This window comes from Bradysia coprophila (genome assembly GCF_014529535.1).
Source record: "Bradysia coprophila strain Holo2 chromosome X unlocalized genomic scaffold, BU_Bcop_v1 contig_12, whole genome shotgun sequence".
In the NCBI taxonomy this organism is placed as follows: domain Eukaryota; kingdom Metazoa; phylum Arthropoda; class Insecta; order Diptera; family Sciaridae; genus Bradysia; species Bradysia coprophila.
In genome coordinates this window covers 620,792-634,968 of record NW_023503293.1, presented here as the reverse complement: position 1 = coordinate 634,968, position 14,177 = coordinate 620,792, and the positions used below count along the sequence as shown (strand labels likewise).

The following is a 14,177-nucleotide window of genomic DNA, read 5'->3' as shown; positions in this document are numbered from 1 at the left end:
GAATTTTTAATGTTTTTACATCCTAATTAACATTTTTTGCACGACAAAAGCTGTATTAATTATCAAGTCTACTACTTTCACTCCTCGCAACAGTACAACGAAATAGATTTTAAAAAATTTTTTGGACGAACTTTCAAAAAATTGGCATTTTATACATCTGAAAGCTGCGGAAAACGCTAATAAATTAAAAGTTTTAGGCAATTGGAAATATAACAAGTAATATCAACAAGAAATGCGATCACATCTGTGAAAAAATATTTGAAATTTGAAAATCACATCTTCGATTTTTTGTACACAGAATGCAAAGTAAAGTTAACCAAGAATTAAGCCACATCTCGGCACTATGCAGCGTCCACAGCTTGAAAACTGACCAAGAATGAAACGATCTAAAAAATATAAATTCAAATAAATTGGGATCGATCTACGGTTGTCTGTAGACCGAAGCAAAACTGCTACGTAAAATTATGGCACAGGGCAGAAAAGTAACTATACCAATACATTATACCAATGTCAAAATCATTGACTCATCTTGACAGCTTTTTACAAAGTCAAAAGTCATGATACAGCGTTTTTCGAAGTAATTTTTCCCTCTTCCTAAACTGTTCTAAAAACTGTCAAACGGCGAGAAGAGGTGAGAAGTAAAAATATTTTTGTAGGATAAAATATACGGCTAGCTCGCTTAGTTTGTGTTTATTACACAGGTAGAAGCACGGGCTTTCAGGGGTTGTATTAAACATGTGTGTCAACCTGTAAAATTGATGACCGTTGGGGACTCACTTGACAAACGAATATTGCGAGAATTAATTCCTTACTCTATTGCTGAATGATTTCTTTTTGCTGATGTAAAGCATGGATATCACTACACTCCGAATCGCTTCAACCGTGTGCATGCCAATTGAACAAAAGCAGTTGAATCAAAATGAGAGAAAACTGTGTACTAAACGGTGACAAAATTGAATCGTGTTGAATTTTTGATTGTAAACGGAAGCTAAACGTAATGAAAACCTAGAACCTTTTTTGTAAACGGAGACTGTGCGGTTCGTGCTGAGAAAACAGAGAAAAATCATTTTCAATTTGCTTTGTGCGCTGCAAAGTGTTTCATTGATGCCAAATATTATGTATTTTTCCTCATACATTTTAAACAAATGTACCAAACCAATAATGAACATTTCCCGCAACCTCATAAATGTGTACAATTTTAATTAGATTTAGGAATAAAATGTAATAGGCGAAAGCTTGAATCAACAAACACACTGACTACCGACTAGTTATGGTATTCGATCCGAAAAGCACCAGCTGGAAAGCATTATCAACGATTCATTGGCAATATAATTACTGCAAACCAAGACCCAAAGACAACAATCTATTTATTTTGCTTCTTAAATAACATCACAGTTTCGTTGAGGCTCAACATTTATGTTTGGTTTTTTTTTTCTTTATTAATTCAATTCATTCAACGACAAACTAACCTTTAAATAGAATTCTCCGCATTATTGATCTAAAAATGATTACATGATGAGAGTATGTTCCAATATAATACAGACTAGTGAAAGTAATATAACTTAAATTGAATTATATTATATGTTTGGACGAGAATGGTATATGTTATGTATATATATATGGAAATAGGTGCAAAGATCGAAACGATATAACATCCGTAAAAAAGTGATTCTTTTACCAAGGAAAATAAAACTGTAAAAGAGAACCTTTACAAACATTATGTGTGTTTAGGCTTTAGATACAGAAATGGTAAAGTTTCATGTGGAAGATAAAATAAATTTTCTCATCGCCTAACGCAATTAAAAGAGCTGCAAGGTATGAAGCATATGTACAGGAAAATACGAAAGAAAATTTTTCAATGTTACCTCAATCCAATTCATGTTAGAAGTTTTAAGAGCAGGTGCTTCATTATTTTTCCCTCAGTTCATTGTGTCGTTTCATTTTTTTAATTTTTTTTTGTTAATTTATTTCGAATTTTCGTCAATTACAATACTAAAATAGAATCATAGCTGATTGGATCGAAATTACCGGAGAAACTTTTGACCTCACTTTCTAATCCTTTGCTTGTCGTCCATTTAAAATTCAAAATAAATAAGTTACAGAACATAATCGGCCGATTTCGTTTTTATACGTACTCGCGTCCTCAGCCCGGTGCTATTTCGTACTTTGAACGTAACACACAAAATATGTCTGATAGATATATGATGATGTTTTATTTGTCATAATAACTTTCCACCACCACGAGCATATTCATAAAATATTCTTTTACTGCTGGGGTCACATATTGAGCCTTAAATCTATTTACCCAATTTAAGAAGCGCGTGCAGGATATTATTTGCCTGTTTATTCTGTAATTGAAAAAAGGAGCGAATAGATAGAACGTTATTCAATGCACACACAAAAAACAACTTTCTACGGCACATCTTTAACCTTTCAAAGACGCTTGGCCACCTGGTATCGACAACAACGACAAAAATAAGCAATAAATTCGTCTTGTGCTCTCTTATATCGGAAACGATATGACTGTTTGTAAAGCTTTTTATTCTACTTTTCTTTCAATTGTGCATAAATCCACACTACCATACTTAGCAAATAAATGTACAAAGCAAATCGACTGACAATTTTTCCCGTCGTCAATTCAATTACAGAGTTTGAGAGTACCCACTCATAAAACTGGTTGCATAACATAATCTAATATAACACCAGTCTGATGCGTACCAAATTGCTACGGTCAGTCCCGTACGACCATTTACATCTAGTGTGTAGAGTAGATAGATTTAGTGCATTGTGTATAATGTACAAAACACATATCCTAATCATTAGAGTCGCTACTTAAAAACCGATAATTCGATTTTCACATCTGGAAGTTGCGGGAAATGGATAAATTTGGCAGACAACATTTGAAACTAAACTTAAAGAGTCACCTCCTATTAATGGCGCTATATATTTTAAAATCTCTCAAATTATTGTGATATCATTCTACTCGTTCTACTGTTAAACAGCGAGATCGTATTTGAAAAGTCGCGTGACAACAGAATGCATGTTGGATGTTAGTTATAAAACAGTAAACAATTGGACAATCATTTCTTATTTAGGTCTTTCTATGTACAGTATAGTAGCACAGGAAGCAGTGTTCGTCTATAATAATTACAGGAATCGATATTGACATTTTCATATCTTATATTTTGGGTGTACAGGTCAGGGTGAAACTTCGTGTATTATGATTCTGCTACGAATTACGAAATTATTTACCATAGACCTTCCGATCACTAACATCGAAAACACTTGGATTTTACTGTAATCATCGATCTGCTTAGAGACAGGATTTTTCTTTCTTAAAATAAGCTTCTAGAGTGCTATGAGTCTATCTAAGCTGAGTTCAGAGGTAAATGAACAGGGAAGTGTTGACCTATGTAAAAATATCGTAAGCTCGTCGCATGCAGCTCTTACAGGGACAGAACAATGAAATTCAACATGTTTGTTGATTTAAGAGTTGTGGTGATTTGTAATTGATTCCACAAGAATTTCGTTGAACAAATGAAAATCTAGATTTTTCTTTGCTGAAATTTTTAAGGCACTCGTTTGCAACAAGAATGAAATACTGAAGTCCAGAGTCCAGAGTTTCGTTTGATAAACGCGGAATCATTTACAAACCACAACAACTCTCAAATCAGAAAACATGTCGAGTTTTACATGTCTCCTCCTGTAAGCCTTTTGAAGTAGTTGCAGTTTGAAGTAAATATAAATTTCACACTTCGTATAAAAAGTCTTTACTTTACAAGGGATGTTCAGTGACCTTTGCCCATCTACGGAAAGTAGAGTTGAGTAGAGTTGAGGTAAAGTTTTGGCTCTGTGTAGTAAAGTTAACTTTTCATGCTTGTGCACGGTAAAGTGCACTTTACATCACTGCTTGTGACAGGGAAAATGCACTTACCGTCCACAAACATGTAAAATGTGTTACGTCACTGCTTGTAAATGCTTGTTTAGGCACATGTTATTACTCCACTCGCCTTCGGCTCTTTCCGCAAACCTCACACTTGCCTAAACAAATATTTACAAACAGTGACGTAACATACTATTACCTCACGTTTCTAAATAAAAAGTCTTTACATCGCTCGTAGAAGCCCTTGGAAGCCCTTGGACGCATTTACTCATCTGGATCCGAATTATCAAATTACCTCCCTGGTATATTAACGTACTATTCTTATACGTTATTATCTTAAATATAAAAGCAAATCAACCTCATTTCAACAAAGCACGACTGTTATAGGTGGCAGTAAACGAAAGGATTTATTCGAATTCAACATTATGCGAAAATCAGCCCAAAATGTTACCAGCTAGAAGATTATGTTCATCATTATTTAATATCTACTTCGAAAAGTCAATCAAATTCATGTTCCCCCAATATCACACACTTTCGTCGAGTTAGATCATCAATAAAAAATATTTCTTCCCTCATCTGTTTATTTACAACTTAAGCGAATTAAACCGCCAACCTTTTTGTGTTGAATGAAATCTCTCATATGGCTGAAAAAACATTGTGTGGCAAAACGTTTAGCCATGATGTCTTGAATAACAAAACCACATTCCCTTTTTATTGTTTTTTAATATATGCCACAAGTTTTGCTCACAATCTTAAACGCAACAGGCCACATTCACTTAAATCTAGTACTTCTCGGTTAACACATTTTGATAAGTGCGTAATTTTTGTGGGTTGAAGAAACATCGAAGCAGATGAAAAAAAAACACGGCAGAGTAAAATAAACCAGGCAGGAGCGGTTCATTTTCGAAACGTCAAATAAGGGACCTAATGCATTGTATGAAAATGAACTCAAATGAACACTGACATAAATTGACAAATTTTGTTCGCAAAAAATATTGGGCTACTAGATTATTCAGGTCCCTTGTCAAATCAGCGCTCTTGCCTCAAATCAGCGCTCCTGCCTGGTTAACTTTACTCTGTCGTGAAAAAAATGTCTACCGAATTTGGTTGTGTGCAAGAGATTTGTATAAGCGTTTTCAGCAAGTGTGTGTCAATATTGATTAAGTTAATATCACGTCTTACTTCTTCCCTTTTTTATTACACATCAGTGCACTTAATAGAAAAATGAATAAGCAATTTTAATGAATAACTTTCGATAGTACGTAAGGTTAAATTCAGGAAATAATTTTCTTTCCTTTATCCTTTTTGAAAGTGAAACTAGAAAGAAAAAAATTTGTAGAAGCGTCCAAGTGTATGTTTATGTTCGCAAAGGTCGTAAACGTTCTACGGCAGGTAAATGATGTGAAAATATTTTGTCCTTTACAATATCGTGTCAGCTATAAAGGCCAGTATGCAATCAGCCTATTCTAACCGTGAATTTGAACTGCTATTCTAAGTACAATATCGAATAGGACGGTAAAATAATCGAGGTGAAACTATTTGGAAGACAGTGAAGCTGAAGTTCGTAGAAGAAATGACCTAATTACTTGGCTCCATTATGCGACTTTTGCTCTAGTTGTATAATATGACCAAAAAAGCAATGATCTCAATCCACTCACGGTGCATAGTATTCGATAATTCACTTGAAAAAATAATTTTATTTAGCGAGTTGTATGCATCGTGTGGCTGGGCCTTAACGATGAAAGAAAAATGGTGAAAGAATTCTTCAATCCGTAAATCAGTCGAATGTAATTTGCTTTCTTTGACTGAAATAGAATTGATAAGAGTGGTAAGAACAGAAGTATGAGGGAATATAGAAAAGGTGGGCCAGTTGGGACAGGTAGAAGAGTAATTTTAGCTTTTAATAGAGCATCTTTGTCTAGACGTCTAAAAACTGTTACTGTTTGGTATTCAATGGTGTTACAAAGTTACATACTCGGTATTTTTCAAAATGTTTGATTTGATATCGAACTGATTTTCTTATACTTTTTCTTTCGCATAGATAACACTATGCATGACATCGTATGATGGCATACGGATTTTTTTTGTGTTAAATTTAACCAAATTAACCAGATTCTTTACATCGATAATCGTAATTCACTCTTTGATGATGAGATTTTCACTTAATTGAAATTGAATGTTCGTAAAATGGATACCAATGCCAAACATATTCTCCTCCAGTCTTCATCATTTTTTACCATTAATCCGTAACACTCACCGTTATAACCCTAACTTTTACTGTCGAACTGCGAAATGTGGATATTAGTATTCCAAACACGTCGCTGATTTAATTTGCACAACAATGACTTCTGGTAATTTCCTGAAAATGTCACCGAATTGTATCGATATTGAAGTGAAAAGTATTTGCAACCATGAAACAGTTAAAAACTTTTTCGCTTCTGCATAGCAACTTTCGATTTGTTCAATTCAATTTAAACTTAGGATCTTGCTAATGCTTTTTTAATGGTGACCTGGTTGAATATGGTGCACATACCGTGTAAGATAAGTTAATGCGAAGAAACCTTTTAAGACGATGTGTAGTTAGAACGAAACTTTTCTGGCTTGCATACCAATTTGAGATGAAGTCATCAAAATAAATGTGACTCGAGTACTAAACTCGCCACAATTTAGTTACGTACCCATTACTCATACCTATTCTGGTCGTGGTTGACTGATGAAGAAGGAATGGTAATAGTAGGAGTGAAGATAGGTTTATGGGTCATGTCGACCGCACAGATCCGGGCTGTTGGATTCAGAGAATTTTAATTCTACAAAATTATGATAATTCCGAAAAATCCTGAAATATAAAAAAAGTCAGAAAAAAAATCCTTTTCGGAGAATTTTTCTCTAAAAAAAAGCCCTGGCCCAGATACAATCGAAATGGTCGATTTTGATTTTAACAGGTAGATAGTATTCAACCATCTTTTCCGATACAATAAAAATCTCCACTCCAAATACCGAACCGTCCATCTTCAGAACTATTTGTTTCATTATTTATCAACAGTTAGTTAGAAGGAGCGAAAGGTATTAAAAATGCATGAATTTCGAATCCTTTTCCGAATGCACAGCACAGAACATGTGGCAAACGTATACACAGCGCTACGTTGTATACGACAGTATACCTTGTCATCGCAATTTCACCAGATCAACATTGAAAAGCAATTAGTTCATATTTTATTAAAATACATTTCCCCATTGATGATTGTTTTTGCAGAATATATAACCTAATTTCGGATTCATTCAATAAATTTGATTCGAATATTGTTTGCATTTCTAAAGGTGATTCAAAAATTCAATCATACAAATCAAATGATTGAATCATTTATTTATGCTTATGTAGTTCCTAACTTATTTTAAATGAAAAAAAATAAAGAAAAGAAGAGAAGATGAGGTAAAAAAAACACGAAACGAAACAAATCGTTTTTCCCCATTTATTTTGCTGAAAACAATTTCAATTTTCAAATATTTTATTCTTTTACATCTTTACCATCTACGTGGAAAATTAAGAAATCATTCGAGAACTTACATCAATTTCCCTTTTTTATGAGTTGAGGTACAACTTTACAAGACTTGAATATTTTAAGCTTTATAGCTGTTGAGAAATATTCGATATTGGTGTGTATTATACGTATACACACATTTTAGTTAAGTAATATACCATGAGCTGTGTACATTTCATTTTCTATGTGCAAGAGCGATATAATAAATGATATTGAACGTGTCTGTAGTATATTCGGATATTTTATTATTGATCTTTTTGATTTATTGATGGCTGGATGTTATGATTCTTCATTCGAATCTAAAATTCTCGTCAAGAAAAAAAAATCTTCTCGAAATATGTGAATTTGAGTTCTATGTTCAGGGTGGTTTATTAATCGGAATGATAGCAACTAGAAACAACAGCTTTGGAGCTCACTTCGGAATAAATAAGAGGACTTTACGCAGAATACGAATATAGCGAGATAATTTGAGTTTTTAACTTGCGATGCTTCGCGAAGTGGGACTTGTGTGATCGAAAAAGGTGACTGTTAGGTGCGTTGCACATTTGTGATATTTCGACATATTTTCCATAAATCTCAACTTATTTGTGGAAACTCTTTTTTTCCCAGAAAGCTATTGACAACACGCTTAGATTGAGCCCTATATGAGGTTGAAAATTTGTGGAAAATATTACTATAAAAACGATATTTTTCGGAGGTTCTGGATAGCCAGATTTTTTTAAGAAAATAATGGCGGTTACCCTGCAGAAAATGTCGTTTCGATTCAAAGCCATTTCAAAAAATGAGAATGATTCGACGAAGGAAAAATTCGAGAACCACACTTTTCACCACCTCCTTCACTCACCCAATTAACCTACAGTTATCTTTCTCATGAAGTCATGTGCAGTAGCTTTCCGATGACACTAACCATTAGTGTTCATATGATAAAACAGAATTTTTGCAACGGTTGGATCGAGGTGATTTCACGTTACTTCGTCGCAGAATGAACCAAAAATCTTCTAAAAATTTAATTTCATGTGAATGAATTTTGCATATATAACGCTCGGTTCTGCAGGGAAAAGGTATACTGCATGTGGGTTCACGATGGAATAGTTCCCGGCGGACCAGTAAGTTGGGTAAGTGAAGAAGGTAAAAACAGCTTCTCAATGGCAAAAAGTAAAGTTCTCGGATTTTAATTTTAGGCCACCAACCTCATACTACGTGACTTTTCAATAGCTTCCAGAAGAAAAAAAAAATTAACAGAACTCAGTTGTGATTGAGATTTAGTGAAAATATCTTGAAATGACGCAATTTAGCTGGACTTACCCATCTTCATTTCGCTAACAGAGCGAAATTATTGATCCTATAAATACCCCTTTTTGATTCTGTTGAAATAATTTGAACTCGAAAAATAAACATCTGTTTTCAGTTAATGTAGCTATGGTGGCTAATGGACCAAAAGAAGTCGGACGACGATTACACATATATCTATTCTTGTGTAGCAGAAACTTCAAAGACGACGATTATATCACCAGCATTAACATCGAATCTGCTACTTCTTTTGATTTGTTTCACATTAACTGTAATAAGTACACATTAGCTATTGGTCTTGTCTCATCGTTGCTGTCGTTATTAGTTTTCATAACCATGCAAAACAACAAAGTTAGGAAATGAGCTGACCAGCAACAAAATTCATTTTTTTTATCACGCACGTTTTTGTATGAATCGAAACCAGGTTTTTGATTGATTTAACTGCTTTCCCTAAAAAAAAGTGAAACATCTCTATCAAAAGTCATAAATGGTCAATCTGCAAATTTAAATGTCAATTCTTATTCCGACATTTTATCGATAAATAAAATCGTCAGTGACGACAACATAAATAGTAATTGGGTTAACATGCTCGAAATGTGTCCATTTAATGAGGCCATCATATGGAAAAATTTAAACTTTAGCCTTTTGCAATTCTATTTTGCACTATTTCCAAACATTTTATGCTGCAGACGCTGTCGACTAAATAATTGAATTTTTCAAATTATTTTTGGAAGAGAATTCCGATATGCCTGATTGCTAAAATTGTCTTAAAATAATCTGGATATAATTGGAAATTGTGAAATTGTGAAATGCAATTCGGTAAAAAGTAATAAAATGCTGCCGAAGCACTATATTTAATCGGATCACATTATTAAATGTGTGTGTGTGTGTACACACAGTCGGTACGTATGCAAACTTATCAATAAATGGCACATTTATGTTTTACATTTTACATTTATCCCATCATAACCGACATTATGTAGGATGCTTTTATACTTCTAACGGAAAATACCGACGAATGATGTCAAAGAAAATTATGCTCTAGGGTCTGAGGATGCAAAGTATGCAAAATATGCGATCCATAATTGAGTTTGATATTTTTCTTATTAAATTTGAATTGATTGTCTGCCGTAAATGGAAACGATTTCCGAGCTTAAAGCTTTCAGATACGACAAACATATCTCGATTCCATCAAATAGAATATTACGCACGTGATTCTAAATTTTTATTTTGACGAGGGGGACTAAAAATTTAGAACCACGTACGTACTGTGCTTTATGTGATTAGACAATGTAAATACATACGAGCGAAGTGCTATTTACATTGCCGAAACACGTAGAAACCATTACTGCTTTTGTTTTAAGAATCATTTAGTGCCTGGCATACAATCTTTTACTGAATGGTAATTTTGTATCATCGGCGAATAAACTCAAACACATGCAATCTTTTACTTCATTTGTTGTAACATACGATTTGCTATATAAGAATATTGTTACCAGAGTTTATTGCTAACAAGATATGTCGCTTCTTAAAAATCGGCGTTCATTTTTCTTCCCATCGGACTAGTACAGGGACTTTGTAGGACCAAGTTAAAAATAGATACGCTGAACCTGTTTTTAGTGGAAAATGTCTCTTGATGGTTCCTGGCACAAGCAAATATATGAAAATGGATCGATAGAAATATTTTGAATTTGAACCAGAAATACTCGTAGGCGATTTTCCTACCTTAAAAAAGATTCTCACAAAAGCCTTAATCGAACAAACTCAGACATCTCACTAAGGTAGTTGAAAATTTTGTAAATAATATCTCACAGAGGAAGTCTGAAACTTTTTTTTTGTGAGACGCTTTTTTTATGAAATTCTTGTGGTATTAAGTTTGAAGATGGATAAAATTGGAGCTGCCAGATGGGAGTAATTCTACGCAGACGATTTTCCTTGTAACCACGATAACTTGAGTAATTTTTACCCGATTTTCAAAATTTTGCATGAGTGGATGAATGATAAAATACTTAAGGTGTAGTTCGCAGATGGATCACACCGGAGTAGCGACTTGGGCGATTTTTTATGAATAATTTCTTCCTTGTTACCTTTACAATACAAGATTCAATAATTCACTTCTGTATAGTGTAGTGTTTGATAAACAAATTACGAGGCACTATTTTTTTCATACCCTTAGATTGTATTAACAGGGCTAATATTAGGGCCAATATTTTTATATATAAGTTTTGATCCTCAAAATTGCGCAAATACTCTTATATTTTCCCTTATTACATGACACGTTCCGCTTCTCTTTAACGTGGAGCGTCGGATTTGTAATTACAAATTACTATTGATAAGACTTCAGAGCTGGCCATCTGCTGTGACTTGGAAAATCACAATTTCATGGAATTTTCTATATTGTTGCCTTTCAATAGAGCTTTTTGATGCCTTAGCTCCATTGAGCTTCATTTCACAGGAGCGCCTTCACACAGTCCTGAAAATCCTCTATCACCATTTTATACTTCTAATCTTGAAAGCAAGAAAAGTTTGTCAAGGTCAACGGAAAAATATGCACAGGGGGTGGGCTTAGAGAAAAACGAATCTAAATAAAGTACAATTTCATAGCACTGCTCCTAGTATTTACACTGAATTGCCTAGATTCAAATTTGGAGGCTTTAATGATAAGAGCTATCGCTTTAGATTGTTTTTTATTGTATACCACAACAAAAGCAACTGCATCTATTTTTACAAAAGAAACATAGAGCCCAATTTGATAGCATTTACAAGTCTTCGAATAGCTTTTCGAGCATGCTATAACAATTTCTATTCTTTGATGATGATATTGTTGTGGAGTTCTGCTTATATTCGTGTAGTTGAATATAATAACAAAATGCAACTTAAAAGAGCGCAAAAGAGCTTGCGGCTATAAAGTAAAGGTAAAAAATTGAAATATTGAATTCATTTTAAATGTATCAGGAACTCAAATTCATTTCGCTTTTTAGCTTATCAGTGAACCGATGGCAGCAAAAAACGATTTCAAAAGAGAGATGTGTACAATTAGTGATGTTAAAGTCCCTTTGATTTAAATATAATTTTGTTTCGTTCATTAATGCTGTCTTGTTAATTAGATCTGCTTTGTGATAAAAACCAATGTATGCTGATTGTGCCAACATATTTGCAATAAATTCGTTCATTTCACATTAAAGGGAAAATTGTAAATAATTTGAATGTATTCAGACTCACCGAACCATGTACATTTTAAACACATCACAGTATCGTCAAATTGTTTACATGACATTATACAGAATCTTAGAATCGCATACCGTTGTTATAACTAATTTGTTTGTTTACGGCGATCTCGTCAAACACTTGTTGCATTCAAATTCAAAAAGACCATGCAAAAATCAAACTAATTAATCGACAGAGGCATTATTTATTCGACGCGAATGGTGATTCAATAAATAAGCCTAAGTAACGACTTCTTCTCTTTTTATAATTCAAACGTGTTTATTGCCTCTGAGAAAATTTATTTGTTTGATTTTTGTTCACTAAAAATATTTTTTATGATTCACTCTTTAATGAAAAAAAAAAGAAGAAAAATCTTTTCTTTTTGTATATTTGTAACGGAATAAAATGGAAAGTATGGGAAAAAATATATATTGAATGAACTACGCGAACGAACAATCTCTGAACGACTGATCTATAAAAAAATACAAATATGAAACACCGAAAATCATAGTGTGGAAATCACACACAAAATTTTCCTGGTTTACGCTACACAAATTGAGGAACACGACGCATGCGTCCCACGAAAATCACATGACAAAGTGTTTATATACTACAACACACCGTTAACAGGTTGCTTCCTTTTTGTAAAACCATCATCGACAATACCATGGCTAGAGTACACTTTCTTTTTTATTATTCCGGTTAGGGCAGTACTTTGGAATGTTATTGTTTTGGTGGTAGTTTTAGTTTCAATTTTCTTTTTTCGTCTTCTCTTTTTTTTATTTAACGAAAACCTTTTGTTGTAATCAATAATTTACCTTTTCTGCCATACACTCTTTGATGCCTGGGAGGTCAAAGAGCACGAATCTATTTTTTGTTATTAATTTGATTTTATTTTTGACAGAAAATGCTACAAGTTTAATTCGAAAGGAAATTTAATTTTATGGCTTTGAACATCTGAAGAACATTTTTTGACGGTTTTTGGTTTATATCAATGTCAAGAGTGAGAGAGAAAATGCATCCGACTTTAAAAAACAGGAAAAGATTTTATTTCTGTAAAAATAAACTTTGCAAAAGGTTGCGTAATAAAACCCAATTTATTTTACATTTATGTTTCATGGTTGTTCAATTTTAGACAGAAAACGTTTCAAAATAGTTATTTATTGGAGTGATAAATGCCGCTTTAGGCACTACATGTTTAGAGACGTGGAATCTAACCAAATTCGAGAAAATGAAAGTGATGATCAAACGTCGGAAATGACAATGTATCGGTCAAATAATGCGACGCCCTGCGAGAAACATTGCGAAAACCGCATTGGACTGAAACGCTCAGGGGACGCGGGAAAGGGGTAGGCCGAAAATCACGTGGAAATGAAAAGTCGTCGACGAAGCGAGGAAAGCCGAGAAAGAATGGACGGAAGTCAAGGCACTCGCACCGAACCGAATACGATGGCGACAATTTGTAGACTCTCTATTAGGGTGGGCCGATTTTACCTACTTTAAAATACACAAAGTGTGCGGAAACGAAGAAGTAATGATGCCATTAGTTTAGTTTCTTCCATCTACACAAGCCGGATTTTAAAGTTGGTAAAATCGACCCACCGCAGTCTCTCTATGCTCCCTCAAGGAGTAAGATGCCGATGATGATGACATGTGTACAGATGTGATGCCTCTAGTGGCAATACACGTCGTATGTCGGAAAAAAAAGCTTCTATCACCCAGTCGCATACAAACGTTTTTCCGAGAAAAGCCAACGAAAGTTTGAGTTTTCATAACTGAATTGAGAAAACTAAATTTCTTTTTCACTTTTTACACAACCATACCGTCGAATTCAATGCACTGATTTTAGATCAGCCATACCTTACCTTACACGCAAGCCATTTTGTGCTGCATCAACAATTGTGATCCATAATACAAAATATGTCCTTTTGCGTCTAAATTGATTTAAATCTTTTTTTTTTCTTCTTTTAAACGGCTCAAATATACTGAAGGTTTGGATCTATACGAAAAAATGTTTTTTATCCAGAAATTGAGAGATAATAACAAAAGACAACGATGCAGTTTTCGAAATAGTTTCGGTTTTAACTGTTACCTGTTCTACGGGGCCTATTTTAGTGGTATTGTTCCTGCAGAATTCGTATAACCTCAGAAAGTTAAAAAAATTATTTCGTTCATAAACTTTCCGATGCATGACGAAGATCAGTTCAGTTTGTCATAATTCTAATGGGTTGTGCCAAACCGCTTTAACTAAGGCTATA

The 14,177-nt window shown here is 33.8% G+C and overlaps 1 protein-coding gene across 1 annotated transcript in view; it reads right to left on the bottom strand.

Moving 5' to 3' along the window:
* The window catches only part of LOC119067524, a 55,961-nt gene extending 43,590 nt beyond the window's left edge, over positions 1-12,371 (bottom strand). Inside the window, exon 1 of the mRNA XM_037170553.1 lies at positions 11,935-12,371. The gene's annotated coding sequence lies outside the window, so the exon portion shown is untranslated. The remainder of the gene's footprint in view (positions 1-11,934) is intronic.
* Positions 12,372-14,177: the final 1,806 nt, after the last annotated feature.